Source organism: Manacus vitellinus, unplaced genomic scaffold, assembly GCF_001715985.3.
Source record: "Manacus vitellinus isolate BGI_N305 unplaced genomic scaffold, ASM171598v3 scaffold_27_pilon, whole genome shotgun sequence".
NCBI lineage: Eukaryota > Metazoa > Chordata > Aves > Passeriformes > Pipridae > Manacus > Manacus vitellinus.
This window is the reverse complement of record NW_021940039.1, coordinates 1,498,731-1,516,903: the sequence shown is the minus strand read 5'-3', so window position 1 is coordinate 1,516,903 and position 18,173 is coordinate 1,498,731. Positions and strand designations below refer to the sequence as shown.

General features: G+C 45.7%; 1 protein-coding gene across 2 annotated transcripts in view; it reads left to right on the top strand.

Annotated features, from left to right (window-relative positions):
* The first annotated feature begins 46 nt into the window (after positions 1-46).
* The window catches only part of CRB2 (crumbs cell polarity complex component 2), a 52,319-nt gene continuing 34,192 nt past the window's right edge, over positions 47-18,173 (top strand). For both annotated transcript variants that reach the window (XM_029960558.1, XM_029960557.1), the window contains exons 1-2: positions 47-273; positions 6,800-6,863. The gene's annotated coding sequence lies outside the window, so the exon portion shown is untranslated. The remainder of the gene's footprint in view (positions 274-6,799; positions 6,864-18,173) is intronic.

The window sequence follows — 18,173 nt, the reverse complement described above, 5'->3', positions numbered from 1 at the left end:
TTGTGCTCCGTGTGGAACCCTCAGCCATTGTCTGAGCTGGGTAAAATCGAGGCAGCTTTGGGGTGTGCTCGGGCGGGTCGGGCTGCACAAGGGATGTGGGGTTCAATGGTCTCCATCTTTCTCTTCTAGAAATTAAGACTGGTGGGTTCGAGAGAGCTTTCAGCTCCCTGAGATAATTCTTCCCAGTCCCAGGACGTGGCTGTGGAGTTGAGGAGCTCCCAGCAGTGATGTCCATCAGGCTCCAGAGAAGCCCTGGCAAGGCAGAACCTTTAGGTATGAGGAGGAAGGGATGAGTCTGGTGTGTTATTTCGTCTTTGGGTGTGCATTCCCTAGAACCTTTACAGAACTTCGTGTCCCTTCAACATTCCCTGTGCTTCCACACTCAAATGGCCCATGTGTTCAAACGAGTGCTTGAGAATTTCTGCCAGGTTTTCCAGGTTAAGTGCCTTTTCAAACCCAGCTCTCACCCTTCAGGTGCGTGGCAATCGTGTTTGGTATCACTTTTTACACCTTTCAAAACTGATTTTGCATAGGCTGTGAAGATGAAAGACTGCTGACTGGGGAAGCTCTGTTCCAAAATAATCAGCACACAACGTGCTGTGTTGAAGCAGCCCGTGAGGGAACTTTGGCCAAAGGCTGTAGGATCAGGAGATTTGTGGTGCTGAAGTGAAACAGTAACTTTCATTCAAAACTGAAAGTGATTTCAGCATTAGAGTGGAAGGAAAAGCACGTGTGCATTAATAACTTTACATGCAGTAAGAGGTCCAGCTTGTTCCAATTAAACTTATGTTTTGTGTACTCCTTTGCAAGGCTGTGGCTGAAGTGTCACCCTGGTTCTGAACAGTCAGAATAACTCTGCCTTTGTAACAGACTTTTATCTCATCGTGTTTGAGGATTGAAAGGAGAAACAAATATGAGGAATATCAGTTACTGCTTTCATGTCTTGAATTGAGAAATTTCAAAGCAGCGAATGAGTTTAGCCAAAATCTCCTGTGTGACCTTAAAATACCAGTGTGGGCCTTGAAAAGAGACAGAAGATAATAGATAGAAATCAAGGACTTGTCCAAGGACTTCACATGAGAATGTTTTTGTTTGAAATTAGTTACAGGAAATAGAAACACAGCACAAATATAGCCCCCAGGAAGGCAGCTGAGAGAGATGGTGGGATGGGAAGGGGCAGCTGTGAAATGAGTGGCTGTGCAGCACAGCTGGAAATGTAGTGAGGAGGGAGAACCTGCAGGAGATGGCACCTCAGGTAGTGAAGTTATTGCAGAGGTAAAAGAAAGATGTTTTCAGCTGTGGTCTGAGTGAAATCTTGAATTCTTCTGTTGAGTTCTCCCTTGGGCTAATGATTTGCCAAGGGCAAAAACACAGAGGAAAGGGGATTGATGGATTAATTTAGAATACAGGGGATTGAAAGAGCTTTGGCGCTGCAGTACAAGGATATAAATTTAACAAGGAAAAGAACATCTGAGGTTTGGAAAAAAGTTAACATCTGTCTTTAGGCTTCATGGAATAAAAAGGAAGAAAATTGAATTTATAGCTCTAAGTATAGTCAATAAGAGATAGGGATTGAATTGTGCCAAAAGCACCATGAAATTAGAGATACCTTGATGAAAGTTCAAATAATTAACAATAATTGTGCTCTTTCTTGGTACAAAATACTGGCACAGAAAGAATTATTTTTTTTGAATATATAACTATGGTGAAAATAATGTGTGTTTCCTACAGATTTTTTCACAGAGATAGTTGAGTCATTATCATGTATTCTTGAGTGTTACCTGCATCCCTTGGACAAATGGGGGAGTCTCAGAGGTTGGAGAGGTGTGAGTGTGGAAAGGGGATTCACAGTTAAATTCTGAATACTGCACAGTGCCTTGTCCTGTCTCTTTGTGTCTCCTTACTGGCTAGATCAGGTCAGGATGGTCTGATTTAAGCACTATAGAGTGTTTATAATGGAATAAAACAGATCTGAGATGTCAGTGTGGAGACCAGGAGTGGTGGCTGAAGACTATTATTTCACTGATGGTTACTGACACATTAAATGTAGAATTATTTTGTAAAACAAACTTCTTTTCCTGGACTGATTTTCCTGCTTGTAGACCTCATGCCAGATTGTGCTGTGTTTGATAGATGTGATAAAGAACTTTGGTTACCAATATTAAATAAAACGCAGAGAGGCAAGTCAGGAGCTGGTATAAATGACCAGCACATGAAAGCACTTTTCCTGGGCACCAAATAACCCCCGAAAAGCAGGGGGACCCTTTCCAAATCTGTTGGTAGGTGCCTTTTTAAGCTGGAGCGAGGCGGGCACTGCCTGCACAAGGGCAGCCCCCGGGGGGGCACCTTAGTACCACATTAAGGACTAAATGGCTGTTCGCGGTGGGAACGGGGAAACCGAAACCGAAGTGAGCAAGGATGAAATGCAGCCGATCACATTTCAAGTGGTTGGTATTGTTTACAGACAAGTGGGAATGCTCTCGTAGTGCCCGAGGGAAGAGGGATCTTTTCCTTGTGGTAACTCAGAAATCTCTGTTTGAGACTCACCATTGTCCAGTGACCCAGTTCTTCACGGGTTTCGAATTCTGCCTTTAGACATGTGCTGAAGTTAATGGGATTTGTGCACAGATAGCTGAGGGCAGACTTTGAGTTGGAAAAAATAACTGTATGAGCATGTCTTTTAAAAATCTTCGTAGAAAAAGCTGGCTTTGCGTGGGAAGTTAGTCTCATAAGCTTGACAAGGACTTAAAATGAACAAATAATTGGAGAATTTGTAGTGGAACTTACTTGACTTTGCATCGTTCCCAGGTGTTGGAATTTGCCTTGGATTGTGTGCATTTGATCCCAGCTGTTATTGGTTTCATTTCATTCTGCCTTCATTTCTGTTTGGCCCAGGGCTTCTAGATGGTTAATCTGTGGCATGAGAGGGGAAAGAGTTTTATTCTGAAAAATGCTTACAAGATATGTATTCACTTTTATTCTAAGGTGTATCTCGGGCATAGAATGAGAGAATCAAGCAGAGGAGTATCCAGTGTAGGGGGTACTTAAAGATCAAGACTTAGTGCTGCAAAACAAAAGCTGCCCTGGGTAAATCTGGCAGTCACTTGTGTACATAACTGTTACCAAGAGTTTTACACAGGGCTTGCTAATATCTGATACAATCCTGAATGATTGTTAGACTAGAGCAAAGGAGATAAAATGGTGCTAGAGGAAAATCAGACCCTAGGAGAGGAGGAATCACACCATGGAATGTCACACAGGGCTCTTCTGGCCCCAGAGGAGGCTCATGGGGAAACATTTCGGAGATCTTTTTAACGATAGGGACGAGGATGAGCTTGAAAAGCAAGCAAAACTGGAACCAAGGAAATGGGAAATACTTTCAGGTTATGACTAATGCAATTATTAGAGAAGCTACAGCAGGCACCGTGGTGGATTTAGCTTCAAATAAGAACAGAAGTTATGCCATGTGTGATTGATTCCAGGTTGGGTTACAATTTAGAAGTGCAATTAGTGAGTCATCTGTTACTTTATATCAATTATTAAAATCAACAAAGGTCTAGGTTAAAAAAGAGAGTGCATGCCTCAATATGTGCTGCTCTACTTGTTAATTTTCTGATTTCCCTTCTTTGTTTGATGTGTCTCAGCTGTGCAGAGCCGTGGCACAGAGTGTTCCTTAAGCCAACCCGTGAATTGCTGTAGGGTGAGGCAGCCCTCACCTCACAGCCATCCCACTCTGGCTTGGTTTGGGCAGAGCCAGCCCAAGGGCAGCTGTCTGGAGTGAGCCTGCAGGTCAGCAGTGCCTGAACCCTTTGTGAACACGGGGGCTTTAATCCCATTTTTGTAGGTTCTGTTCTGGGCACAGTGAGACACAGCTGAGCTCTCGTGCAGACTGTGCTGCCCTCAGTGCACTGCTTGTGTTCTCACCCCGTCCCACAGCTGCTGAACGAGGAAAACTTTTCTTCTGGTGGCCATGACAAAACTCAGAGCAGGAGGCACAGCTCTGAGGGACAGTACCAGGTTCCATGGGGGCACTGACCCAGTAGGAAGGCCTGGCAACAAGTAATATTGCCACCTTCAGTGAGCATTGAGTTACAGTTTCTAGTGAAGGTGAGGCCCCCTGTGGAGTCTCCTGGTCTGTAACATGGTATAACCTGACACATCAACGTGGGGTGTGGATACATCATCTGGAGGCAGCATTGCTCTTGTGAATGGAAGTGCTTTTGCCTGTCGTGCCCCTGGGAATGGAGGACTGCAGCCGGTTGAGGGCATCTCTGCTGGGCAGGCTGTGCCAGGAGAAGGGGCAGGCAGGAGGTTCTGGGGCTGTGCTGTCCCTGAGCACGGGGGGTGGCAGTGTCATGGGCAGCATGTTCCACATTGCAGTTCCATGGCATGGATTGCAAAGATGAGCGTGGTCTGGAGACCCTCTGGACTGTGTGAACAGACATCCAAAGCTGCACTGAACTTCACAGAAGTTCACTGTTTTCAGCCTTTATACTTTCTAATACACATTTGAGATGTGATTCTGGGAGTGCTTAACTCTTCTGGTGGCTGTGGTTGGTGTGGTTTGCACTTACATGTCACTGGACATGCTGAACCAATCTGCAAATCAGCTGTTTTCCCATCTGGGGGTAGGATATGTTACATGTTTATCTCATATCAATATAAGATCTCATATCAATATGAGATAAGTATTTTCATTTATATCAGTGGCAAGTAGATAAATATTTGGGTCAATATGTATGTCCTTTCTAGAAAAACAGTGATACAGCTGTCAGGGTTATTGGTTTAGGGAAGAGCCTGATTGGACCAGATAAGGGATGACAGGAGTTTACTGCAGGTCCTTAGACAGATGTGTTAGGGTGGGTTTTTTTCCTTTGAAGTTTAGGATTGAAAAATTGCCATCATTCCAAAGTAGAAACAACTTGGGTGGCCTTTTTATCACTAATAGGCAGAGCAACTAGGCAGGACTGTGACTGCACTGAAAAGAGGCTCTGTCACACGAGAGGTTTTCCAGGTCAAGATTAAAAGCAAAACAGTTCTCATCACATGAGCCTTTGTACTGCACCCATATTTTCTAAATGCTTTTGGCTTATCTTTAATGTTTATGCTGCTATCAAAAATAAACCCAGCTTCTCTCTCCACGGGTGTTGTATTTAGCATCAACAGTGAATAGGCTTTTTCATTCCTAAATGCTAATTTTCTTTCTGTTTTCAATCTGTTTCTGGTACAAAAAGTTTTTGTTTTCAGTGGTTTTGGTTCCTTCCCTCTTTGGTTTTTGAACTGTATGATTTCTCCTTCCCATACCTTTTTCTGTCTAGGCAATCAGTGTTTTTTTGATGGAAGCAGTGGCTGAGTGTCAATCGAACTTGAATCAGAGTTTGTTTGAGTGCAGCTGCCAGTACAGTCATAATAATTTAAAAACCTTTACCAAGACTAATTTTCATCAGCAGACAGTGGAGAACTCTTGGGAACAATTGTAATTGTCTTGCTTTGAACTGTGGTCAGAAATCTGGTCTAAAAGTATTGCTATGATGAGAATTTTGGTTATAATGAAGTAGTTTTGTAACTTCATCAGAAGCCTTGTGACACACAGCCAGAATTCAATGGCACTTGGAAAACACTCCCAAGCTGTACCCTTGGGATCAAACACTGCCCTTGCTAAAGCTGGTGAGGTGTTTCCTGAATGCAGTGGTGCCCAAAACCAGCAGTTCTGCCTCCTGCTTTGGTGTTCAGCCTTTCTATCAGTTAATTTAAATAAATGTAAAAATTCTATTAGATGCAAATGTTCAGAGTTATGACTTTTTATTTATCCTGCTTGCTCTTTGATGACTTAAATTATTTCAGCTCATCTGATTACTTATTTAAGGACTATTGATCCCTGAGTTTTTTTCTGGGAGTCCTTATGGGGTAGTGTGTCTCACAAACAGCATTTTAGGTGCTTGTAAATTCAGGCAAGCAGACAGGCTGCTGTAGCATTGTAGTAACCAGGCAGGTGGCTTATTTTAGGCTAAGTTCTATGTGAAATATTTATGCACTCATTTAAATACTGAAGAGCTGGAGTTCATGCAGCCCAGCACAGCTCTGTGTCAGTCAGCAGTTGTGTCTCCTTGGTGGACAGCCCCACAACTGAGCTCTGAGGGCACTCAGCACTCAGGGCCCTTAGCTGGGGAGTGCAGGCACTGGGGCTGCAGTCCCCTGTCACTGTGGTTTGCTGTGGGACACAGTCACGTCTCAAAATTCTTCTGTGGTTCATCCTATGGAATGGGGGGTGCTGGGGGTTTCCTGAGGGTTTATAGAGCTTGCTTCATAATTTATATGTTTGAAGCCAACATGTATTTGTTGTGGGTATCATTTAGCGTAACAAGGTTTTCTTATGTGCAACGTTAAAGTATTTTTAAATCATCGGAAAATTTAAAATGTGCAAGTCAAAGGCAAAAGGAGATGTTCCAGTTTCCTGTCAGTTCTGCTGCATTGTGCATCTTGCATTAGTACCCAACCTGTGTTAGCACTCCTGCTGGATAACAATCTTCCAGGGTTATGCTGCTCCTTCCCTGAAGCACAGCTGCTCTTCCCAGGGGACAGGCACAATGCAGGCAAAGCTGCTCCTCTGTTCTCTGCTCACTAATTGATCTCTGGCTTGGCCACTTCCAGCAAGGTCACAGAATTGGCAGCTACAAAAAACACTGTTCTGTGGAAAATTTAAAGGGGAAGAGTAGAAGTACCCAGGATGGGATGGTTTGGGTCTTTTTTTAATTCATAAACATTTTAATTTGTTGAATCTTCTGTTTTGCTTCTGCAGAGGTCTGAAACTTGGAAAGGACTGACGCCAGAAGATTGTCCATCGTGACCTGTTCCTGCAATTTGTGAGTTGTGCCCTATCCTGGAAATTGCTCTTTTCTCACTTTGTAATTCTACTTCTGTTTTTACTAGAACAGGGCATGAGTATTCTTATTAAGATCTTGTAAAGGGAAAATGATTTCTAGGCAAGAATAGTGTGATCTCCTCAGATTTCTTTCTTTGCAGAAGATTTGCCATGCTGGCCTTGAAAGGCATCCATGTGGCAAAAGTGCATGAAATCACAGGTGCTGCTCTCTCAGAGCTGGCTCTGGTTAATTCAGGTGCTCTACCACTTGAAAGGTGGTGGAGATTTGGGGTTAAAAAACCCCAACAACACCCAAACCTAAGCTGCCAGTGTCCCCGTGCCAGGGTCTGTGCTGCTCATTAAGCACCGTGCCAGTCTCTGTCATTGTCACAGCCTGCCCTGCTGTGCTCAGCAGGAAGGGGGACAGCCCTGCCCAGGGGTTCCACATCCCTCTGTTAGAGCTGTGTACCATCCTGCATGTGTCCAGGCTAGTGAAAACATGGGAGAACTGCAAATAAAAATCCATTGGCAAAGCTTAAGTGCTTAATTACTTGAAAAGCAGAAGAGTCTACAGGGTCTGGATAAAGGAAATGGGCCAAACTGTACAAAGGCAAGTCTGGAACACTGAGGGCAGAATGATGCTGTGCTGCATTAACAGGGGGTTCATGAATGGCCTGGCAGAGAGGGGAAGAGTGGTTTGGTTGACCTGGTGAGACTTGTGTGATCTAAAAATGCATGGAATGAACTGCATTAGCTGTTGTAGCATCTTTAAAGAATAAAATCTGCAGCTTCCTCGGCAGTGAGGGGCTGCACTGCAGTCCCCCAAAGCAGGTGTTCAGAGCACCTCCTGTGGAACACTGTTCATTCACGTGATCCAGATCACAGGGAGTAACACACACGGTGTTTGTAGCTGCTCTCAATAAGCTGGTAATTGAATTATCAGCTAAATACTGAAAGATTAGGCATGATGTCTTTGGGAGAGGGGTGTAGAAGCAAGCCTAATTTGATTATTGCAGCAAATCCATTTTATGTTCATTGAGAGTTGAAGCAAATAGTTGATGGTTCAGAACTTCTTATTCTCCTTCTTATAAAGAGCTCTGCGAGCGTTTGATGTTTTTAACTCTTGTGTGGGACTCGATACCACAGAGAGGGAACAGAAAAAGGACGTGGTAAATTGTCACGAACCCCCGAGCTAATGAATTGATTTGACACTGTTTATTCTGCTAGAACTCAAGGCGATTAGCTGAATAAATGTTTAAGTTTGAATCTTTAATTTGTCTATAAATATGTCTAGTGGTTAATGAGGAGGCAAGGAATCGTGTGCAGAGTCACCTTGAGCGGGGAGCGGCGGTGCCGGGGCCCGAGCGCTGCCCCCGCGTGGCAGCGGCCGCTCGGTGCCGGCCCCGGCTCCCCGCGCCCGGGGAAGGCGAGAACACGGCCGTTCCTCGGGCACGGTCACACCGGGAGCGCCAGCAGTGCCCAGCACAGCCAACGGGTGGGACGCACCCGGGGCCGGCAGGGTCTGTGCTCGGTGAGAGGCTCGTTCAGTGTCTGCCCAGTGCCCGGGACAGAGCCAGGCTGAGGAGGAGGCAGGGGGGAGCCCTTGTTGATATCTGGCTGAGGAAATGGGTAAGGACAGACCAACCTGTCAAACTGACTCACAGGATTAATCATTTATCCACTGCCACTTCTCTAAATAGTTTGTCCTTATTTATGTATAATACACAACTAGGTGCTTAAAATGAAAGCTAGAAAATAGAAAACAAAAGCAAATGGAAAGAAGCGAGTGGAGTTAAGGACAGAACACAGAGTCTTTGTACTCTTGGATCATTTGTGTATGTGCTCCTTCATTATAGATCCACTGTAGGTAACAGTGGCAGAATTTGATATCATGATTAGTGTTGATTAATGATACAATGATTAAAGTTGGCTTTTGTTTCCAAGGGACCTTACAGCCTGATTACATGACATTATAAGAGTTGATTCATTTCTGTCCCTCACAAAAATGGTGGAGGTGTAAATATTGAACTAGAGTAGGAAAAACAGTCATAGTCATCAGAACAGTGGAAATGCAGATCAGGTAAATGCCATACATTACAAAACCACTGATATGAAGGGCATTGTCTGTATTCTGTATTTAAACACTTGACATGAGATAAATTAGGTTTCATAGGTTTAAAGTACCTCTGGATTACATTATTCTTGAACAGCATTCAGCCTAAATAAAAGTACAGCAGGGTGTAGGAGAAAGTTTTTGCACACCAGCAATGTAAATGTTCTCTTTTGAGGGGGCAATGGGATTTCTGAGGTGTGTGAGACAGGTCCTTGCAGTGAGAAGGGTGTGCAGCATGTCCTGCAATTCCACTGAACTGGAGAGAACCTGTGGTGGAGCACATTCCTGCCTGGTCCTGGGGAGGAAGTGCTATTGCACAGTGCTGGTTCTTCCCACCAGGGTTCCTGCATGCCCTCTGCTCCATGCATAATTCAGGTGCAATACATAATTGAAGGACTATAAAGCCACGCTTACTTTCATGTATTTAAATTACTTGATGAGCCAGAGATGGGTTTTGCCTTGTCTGTGCTTTTGCTTTGCCTTCCTGTGTAGTTTGTTGGAACAGTGAGGATCAGAGCCCAGTGAGTCAGCAGCTCCTGAGAACCACTACCAAGATGCTGTTCAGAACCAGCTGTCAGTATTATACTAGGAAAAAGTATAAGTATATAACAAAATCTAATTAATTTGCAGTATCAGATTTCACTTCCTCTGTTAGCAACATCTCCATAAAGTAAAGCCTTTTCAAAGGAGAAAACCCTAACTTCTGAAGGGTACAGATCTCACAGTAGCAGGAAAAAACTCTGCCTGGGATGGCCTAGGCTGCCATAATTCCTAGGAGTGGTGTCTGTGTAGTACCTGAGTGTCTGTGATGTGTTTTCTCATACAGGTCTGCAAAAAAGAGTGTTTTGCACATGGAATTAAAAGGGGAAAAAAATCAGTCTGGCATCTTTCTCACTGTTCCTTTCTGTTCTGGATTCCTTCTCTTTAGAGCAGTAGTTTGTGCCTGGATGACAGGATGGTATTTCCAGTATTTCCAGGGCTGTAATTGCTCTGTGTGGAAAGCATTGCTGAGGTGCTCTGGGCCTTTGTGTTTCAATCACTGGATGGGTAACATTTTATATGTTTAATCACCATCAAGCAGAGTTTGGATCCAAGCTATTTAGAGCAACTGTCTGTGCTATTGCAACCCACTCAGGGCCCTGGGGGAGAACTAAGAACAGAGAGAAGGCTCAGATTTCTTTGAGCAATTCAGTATTGCCCAATACTTTGGTTTGTTATGGCTGCTGGGTTATGGGATGGAGAAGTATTGGGGTGATCTGTTCAGAGAACATGGTGTTAAAAGAGATCTGCTTAGAGATTCAGGAAAATGCTGCTTTCTGCTCTGAGCACCAGAACTGTGAAACAAACATAACTTATGTTGAGCATGAGGTAGAGATCAATATCTGAAACCTTCCTCAAAAACAGAATTGAGAGCTAATGTCCTTCTGCAGCTCGTGGCAGGAAGAGCCTCTTCTGTAGTTGAACATTTTACCATTTACAGCAATGTTAATAAAGGATCTCCTGGCAAAAAAAAGACTAAATTGTAACATCTCCAAACCCTCTTTTTATAGGTAAGACAGTGTGTCCCTCAAAATCCATACTGCTCAGCTAAACCAGGCTAGGTTTGCTTTGCTAACCTCTGATGAGGACACACAGTCTTTGATAGTCCATATTAAACCTTTTCCATTTTATATTGATAACATTTAGTTCCTTCCACTTATGGGATATTCTTCTCTTCTGTACTTTCCCTATTTCCCCCCCCAGAAACAAACAACCCAAAGCATCCCTTTGTCACTTGGCACCTCTGGAGAGCTCCACTGCTCAGAATTTGCATGAATGCTCCTGCAGGCAGTGTAATTCCAGGGCTGATTCCCCCCCCACGCCCTGGGTCTGCTGGGGCACTGCTGCAGCCCTGCCCAGTTCAGGACCTGCCTTGTGGCTCCCCAGCCCTCTCCTGGGGTCTGTCAGCCCCCCTGGCTCTGGGGTTATGTACCTGTGCTTATCCCAACCTGCAGTGATTGAGGCATTCTTCTGACAGGTCACTACAGACAGGATTTCACAGCACAAGGATCTCCAGCAGAGGGGCTCTCACTTTATTCTTTTTTTCTGTTTCACACTTTGTTATGACACCTCCATCTGTTTGCTGTTCTGTACTTGTATTGTTGCTGTGGAAAAGTAAAATGCAACCACATCTTTTCTTCTCTCTAATGACAGGCCAGATGACATAAATTTCCCTCAAAGTTTGCATTGTCTTGTGTTTTCAACTCACTGGACAGATGTCATTCAGGACTTACTCCCTCTCTCCATAGTTCTTCTGACCTTTGGCAATCTAATGACTGTCACAACCTGCTGACATGTGGAAGGACTGAGCTCCCTGGGAGCATGTTCTCCATGGGCCTGAACCAAAAGCCTACTGTAATTGCTGGCTGTCTTTAATTACTTTGGGCTTTGAGTCAGATGTAAGTGTAGAAGGCACATAGTAATTAGTGATTTCTCTGGCTGCTGCTGGCACTCTGACTGCTACCTGTTGTCCCATGAATAGCCCCTGAACTAGGATGAATCCACCTGCTTCTCTGCTCCTGCACTGTGTTTCTCCATTAACTGATAGCTGCAGTTATGATCCAACATTGTCTAATGCAGTAAAAGCCTGAAATTGGGAAAATGTGCAGTCTGACAGGAAAATGTGAGCCTGCCAACATGGTGCCTTGCTTCAGCCCCTCCCCTGCTTCGGGAGCAGTTGTGCTGTAGAGGAACAAGCTGGGGAGCACTGAGGAAATGCAGGTGAAAGGTCCAGGGTGCAGGAACTGAGAGACTGAGGCAGGTACAGAAAAAGCCCTCTGTGTACCCATGAATTTGCACTGCCTTGCCCTGCATCTCTGTTCCTCAGCAGCAGGGACTGATCATAATGGTTCTGCACTGATGGAGAATTCTGAGCATTCTGTTTCCCAAAGAGGATCCTTAAAGACTGTTGTGTGGATTGGGGAATGTTTTCCTTTCCGTGTAGTGGCTGTAATTGTTTCTGAGCTGCCTTTACCTGAGCACTTGCCATTAACTGAAGCACTGGCAGTGGCTCAGTGAGTCCTCCTGCTCATGGCAGCTGCTGGGGGAGCTCTGTGGCTGCGGTTGCAGGGCAGAGTGAAGGCCCAGCACGCTCTGGGGACTGTGCTGTGAGGAGCTGGGGAGCAGCAGGGACCCCTGACCTGTGGCAGTGCAGCCACAGCAGCACGGCTGGGCCTGCTCCCTGTGTGGGGCTGTGTGAGGGAGGGAAGGTTTGTGGGGAGGGACAGGTGTGGCTGTTGTGCTTAGCATCCTTCTCTTCAGCACTTCTCTTTGCAAAGAACTCCGAGTTCTTCATGTCATGATTGGTTTTGTGCCTTGTTAACCGTGAGTCTCTCTGCCAGTGGGCACAATGACTGTGCTCTGTTGTGCCCAGCATTATCTCTGTTGTGGTTTGGTTTTCAGGATATGAGTTTGTTTTCCTCCCCATCTGATGGTGGCATAGTGGGGCACCATGGGGAGGGGTCGTTGAGGGCTGAGTCCATAGATCTTTCTGCAGCAGTTGATGCTCAGTTGCCTGAGCTGCCAATCCATCCCATAGGCTGCTCCTGGAGCAGGGCCCTCTGGAAAGGCACTGCCTGAGGAAAGGGCAGTGTTCCCTGTGTATTACCTTGAAAGGAGTACATTGCTCTTGCATTGCTCCTGAGCAGCATAATTCAGAGCATTCTATGAAAAGTGTAATGGTCAGAGCAGACGCCATAACAGCTCCATCAAATATTGATAAAGTAGGATTATTAATTAGAGCAGGGGTGTAGGATTAAAGCGTCCCTCGAGTTGCATTCCCCGTTTGATGCGAGAGTGTGGTTTTGTGGTCAGAGAGTGGGAAGCTCCGGATAGCTGGAATCTTTTCTTGTCATCTCTTCACTGTGTTTGCTTAATGTCCATCGTGGTTCAAGGGATATATAATGCTGTTGACCAGAGTTCACAGGCTTCTGATATGCTGCTATGGTGGCACTGCTGGGACTGAACTTCACAGGGATCTCTCTGTTAGTGTAGCTTAGGCTGATTTGTAGCTCATAAAAAAGAAAAACACCTCTGAACAAGCTGATAATTTGCAGTCCTGTTGTCCTGGAGCCTCATTCTCCCTCAAAGAGCTGCATGTCTTTGTGAGAGGCTGAAAACACTGGATCTGTTCCGTGGAGCAGGGAACATGTTCCTCTGAACCACTTGGCCCTCGTGTGCAGTGCAGGGATAACACTTTGCTTTCCACGGTGTGTGTAGTGCTGAACTAAACAGATATCAGAGCAGAGAATGAATTGAATTTCGAGTTACACAGCCCCTGTGTAAAAAGGGGCTTTCAATGTCTCCCACTTGACAGGGACACTGCAGGTTAGCAAAGAGACTTCCTTTCAGAACAAAGGCCTGATCTGCATCACTAATAACAGCTGAGGTCATTAAAATAGAAAGAATTTCCCTTTGAATTTCCTCTGAACAGTATCTGCATTCTCTGCCTCACTGGTGGTAGCTTTTTTTCCCCACAGTTCTGGTCCATCAGGACAGTGCAGTAAGGATTTATTTTCCTCTTTGGGTTCTTCCCAGTTCCAATATTCTACCTAGCACAAATGGTTTAGACCTGTTACAATCATAGCAGTTCTGTAAATTCATTCTCCCATTCCTGTGCACAGAGAGTGTGTTCTTGGGTCCCTCAGTGTCTGCAGCAGCAGTTTAACATCCCTGTGTGCCCCAAGGCTTTTCTAGCTGATAAAACTCTCCAATCTAAATCTCATCTTCTCTTTTTCTTGTTTTCCCCCTTCCCCTTCAGAGTGTTTCCCTGCTCTCTCCAGAGCCATTAGATGCTCTGACTGTGCACTTCACGAGATCAATATGCTTTTGGTATTCAGTGGCATTATCATTCTGAGGCTGTAGGACTGGTATGTATTCATCCTATTAACATCTGCTCAGAATTCCCCACATCCCAGCCCCGCTCCCAGAGAACGACCGCGTTGTCCTTGCTCGGGCTCTGTGTGTGGATGTGACACCTGGTTTATTGTCACACAGATTCCATTTCCCTCCTCACTCTGCTGTGACCTCATTTCACCCCTGGAAGCTCAGTTTGGGCTGGAGATGGATGGGTGAATTGGGGAGCATTGTGTCCTCTGCTGCCGTGGCAATTCCTGGGTGTTACTGCCTGAAGTTATTTAGTCCCTGCACTGAAGGAGCCAGTTCTGCTCTAACGGGGAGATTCCATCAGCCCATGAGGATGTGCCTGTAATTGAAGCACCACCTCTGTAAAGCAATAGAAAAAGACAAGAGTCTGCTGGGCAGACTGAGCACATCACTGCCCTCATGGCTGCTGTGACGGGGCATTATGAATGTTAAAGTCACGGACAGAGGATGAACTGTGGCTGTGCCTTCAGTGGTAACTCCAGGGGATACTGGATAGTAGGAATACAAAGTGTCAGCCCTATGGTTGTAACAGAAATTGCCAGTAGGGTTAAGTTACCAGGGGAAGGAAAGCAGGACTTGAAGTTAAGTGTGTATCAGTGTGGAAGTTAATAGCCAGGAAGGGGATTCACTGTTTAAAACTCCTGGCTGAAGGTCACAACCTCTCAGTGAATGGCAAGAAACTGTTTCAAGGGGGAACACAATGTGTTGACATTCCTGGCTTTCTCCAGTGAGTTTTGGTTGCTTTTGCTTTTGCATTCCTCCCAAAAGTTGGTTGCTATAAAAAGAGGTGCTGGATCATTGACATGCAATGTGCACTCTCGAAGATTACTGAAGTTTAACTCTGACTAACAAAATAAAATTAAATGTAATCATTTGCTCATTCGAGGTTTCAGGGAAATGGCTGTATGAGCCTGCAAGCTAAAAGAGGAAATGTTGTAACAGCCTGTGCAGGATTGTAAGTTGACTTTTTACCTTTCTAAGTGAAATGAAGCTGTGAAGTCTCAGAAATACTGGGTACTGGTTAATCTCCATTGTCTGGTCTGAATCAAAGGAAATACAGAGACCAAGGGAACCTGTGTTTAACAAGCTCTACAGGGAGGCAGAAATGGAATTGAAGACATTTGCATTTAGTCTCATATAGGACAGGTGACAGTGGTTTGTCATTTTCTCAGAGCACACACACACATATCTAAAGAGATTTCCTTGCTTCTTGGGTTCTGTTTTCTCCAGTGTTTGCCATACTGACCTCCTGGGGGGTGACACTGGCAGAAAGTCCCTGGGTTCAGAGTCATGCATTAAAAAGGGGTAAGGATCAAATGGAGGTTAAATCTTCAGGCAAAGATTTTCTTTGACAATCACTGGCAGACCCTGGTGAAGCTCCTGTGCCTCTCTGAAGGTGCAGGTCAGCAGAGCTAAAGATGCAGAGATCGATTCCCACCACAGAGTGAGGCTGGATTTCTGCAGCTGCTCCATGATTGTGGGAAGCTCAGCCATCTGTACTTTGGCTTCCCTTCTGGTCCCAGAGACAACAAAGGGAATTTTCCCCCAGTCCTGTAATAGAGAGGGACCTAAAGCTGAGCTGGAAGCAAAAAGGTCCATCCTTTGCCCCGGGAGTGTAGCTAGGCTGGCATATGGAGTCCCTCCCAAAGCTAATGAGAATTACATTGTCAGGTTTGGGACTTCTGTCTCATAAAGCACTCAAGCATAATAAATGATGCTGACACACTGGCCTTGGCATGGAAAACATCTTTAAATATACAGGATGCTCCTTCTTCCTGGGATATATAAGGTTGATTTAGATGCAGTGTAATTTCTTGGGGAGAAAATGGATAGTGTTCCAATAAGCTGTCAATTATGATTCCTTCCAGAAATGATACATATAGTTGGGGAATGGCAAGGCTGGATTGGCATTAGACAGATGGTTTGAAGTATTATAACTCTTCTAGGTTTTTTTTTTCCCCATAGTTCTTGGGAAGTTTCTGGATCCATCCACTTCAATATTTTGTATACAACCTCCTAATAAGCCTTCATTTTTCTTTTTTTCCAAAGGCCATGGGGCAGATTTTTTTTTTCTGACATATTGATGAGCTCCTGTGCACGTTCAGCACAGGGTGAGCAGAGCTGGAGATTCAAGCTTTTGTGTGGCAGATCAATATCCCCTCTGACAGAAGCCCAGCAGGAGCTCGGTTTGCCTGCTGTTGTGAGACATGAAGTAGAAAATGTGCATAAACCACACTGCCTAAGAGAAGTGCAGCAGAGCTTATCTCAGGCCTTGTCTCTGGTCCAGCCCTTGTCTCTGGTCCAGTTCTGCAGGCAGAAGCAAACAAGATATTAATTTGGAGACCATGAGAGCAAGTTGTTGACACTTATGGGAAGACCTGTATTTGTCTTCCTCAGAGGTTTGTTAAGCAATCTGACAAATGGATGGTGATGGAAACACCAGGATTCAGCATCCCAGCAAAAAGAAGGGTCTGCCCACCTGGCAGCATGTGCTGTGGTGATCCCTGCCAGACCCTCTCATCCCAGGGAGAGCAGATCCAGCAACTTGTGCACACCCAGCTTAGGTAGGGCCTTTTTTCTGGGGCCTTTGTGAGGCAGGAACAATTGACTCACACAGGAGCTTCCATCTGTGAAATACTTTTAGCTTAAAAGTTAACTGTGGAGATGTTTGCTCCCCTCTGTAAGGGGCAGTGGTTGTGCTGATACTGGTGTGAAATGGCCTGGAAAGGCACGAGTGGGTGAGCCCAAGGGATTGACAGGAGCTGGGCAATATCCCAGCTCTGAGTCAGGAGGTGGAACATGGGACTGTTCCTGTGCAGTTGTCCCTTGCCTTCGTACCAGCAAACGTGCCTGGTTAGTTACCTGATGAGGTTTGGAGGTAGTGGGAGTATTTAGTGTTCATTAAGGTGCAGCTGCACAAAAGTGAGCCCCACATCTCTGCTTCTTGGAGAAAATTACCCATTCCTCAATATTTGGCACATTCATGGTCTGCATCCATTTTCCTTCCTGCCACCTACTGTGGTGAGAGTGTCCAGTTTTCCCAGAGGCCTCATTAGGAGCAGACTGTGTGTGAAGCCTGAGAGAGAAAGCAGAGGTTGGAGCTGGAAGGAAAATGAAGCAGAGCTTGCTGATTTATGCAGCGTTCAGAGGTGCCATTTCCACGGCAGAGACAGATGTCAGACACAGGACTTTGGGGCTGAACTCATCCTCAGAGCTCCCAGCTCACGAGGTGCAGCTGGATGTGTTTGTTTGTCAGGTCCAGCACTCCCTGTTCTCCCACCCCCGTGTTTGGCCTTCACGGGATACAAACTTGCATGCTGAGGTTCCTTTGAGCCGGGCTGCGCTGCAGGGCAGCCGCTCCAGCCTCTCTCCCTCTGGCTGCCGGTTCCTTTGGTCCTGGCTGAGCATTTGGCTCTTCCCCGGAAGCCTCGCAGGCGCCCTGGGCACGGCCTGGCTCCAGGGCTCCGGCAGTGCAGACGTTTGCAGCAAACAGCTGCTAATTCAGCCCTTCCACGCTGGTTTGGGCTGGTGGAGAGAGAACTGCCCAGCGCTGCCCTCCAGTGGCTCCCCTGAGCTCACACTGACAAGCAATATTTACAAACATGTTGGGTCATTTGGGACAAAAACAGCAGCAAAAGGGCCCCTCGCAATGGTAAGCACGTCTTCAAAACATTCTCAGATCCTGGCAATGTATTGGGCACATCCTTCCTGCTATAACATTTTACTGCAGAAAACCTTGCCTGGGACCCTTTTTACGCTGTTTCAGCTTCTTCCTGTAGGCTGATCAACATTCCCATCTTCCCATGCCAGAGAGGCCCCTTGGAAGGGATTCACCTCCCCTGTATGCAGGGGAGGAGGATCAAAGGGGCATGGAGCTGACCTGCAGCACACCAGCGGGGTCTCACATAGATCAAAGGGTACATCCACGGTCAGAGCCTGGCTTCTGTGAGTTCCTTGGCAGATAACCCTGGCTTTTCCACAGCCTGCTCCCTGTGTGGGTTCTCTTGGAGAGGAAGGCACAGGTGCTGTGCACGTATTGGATATCCCTGTTAAGGTCTTTACAATTTGCTCTTTTTTGGGGAGTACCCATGCAATGAAGATCTCTGCACAAGCAGCCAGTATTGCAAGGCTGGGGAGGTGATTTCAGGCCTCAGGCAAACCTGTTTGAATTTGGTCTTTTCAAATCCTAGCCTTTGACCTCCCACAGTCTGCATGCAAAACTGAGAATTCTCTGAGCAATTGCTGGTGGTAGGATTAGAGAAAGTTCTGCTAAGA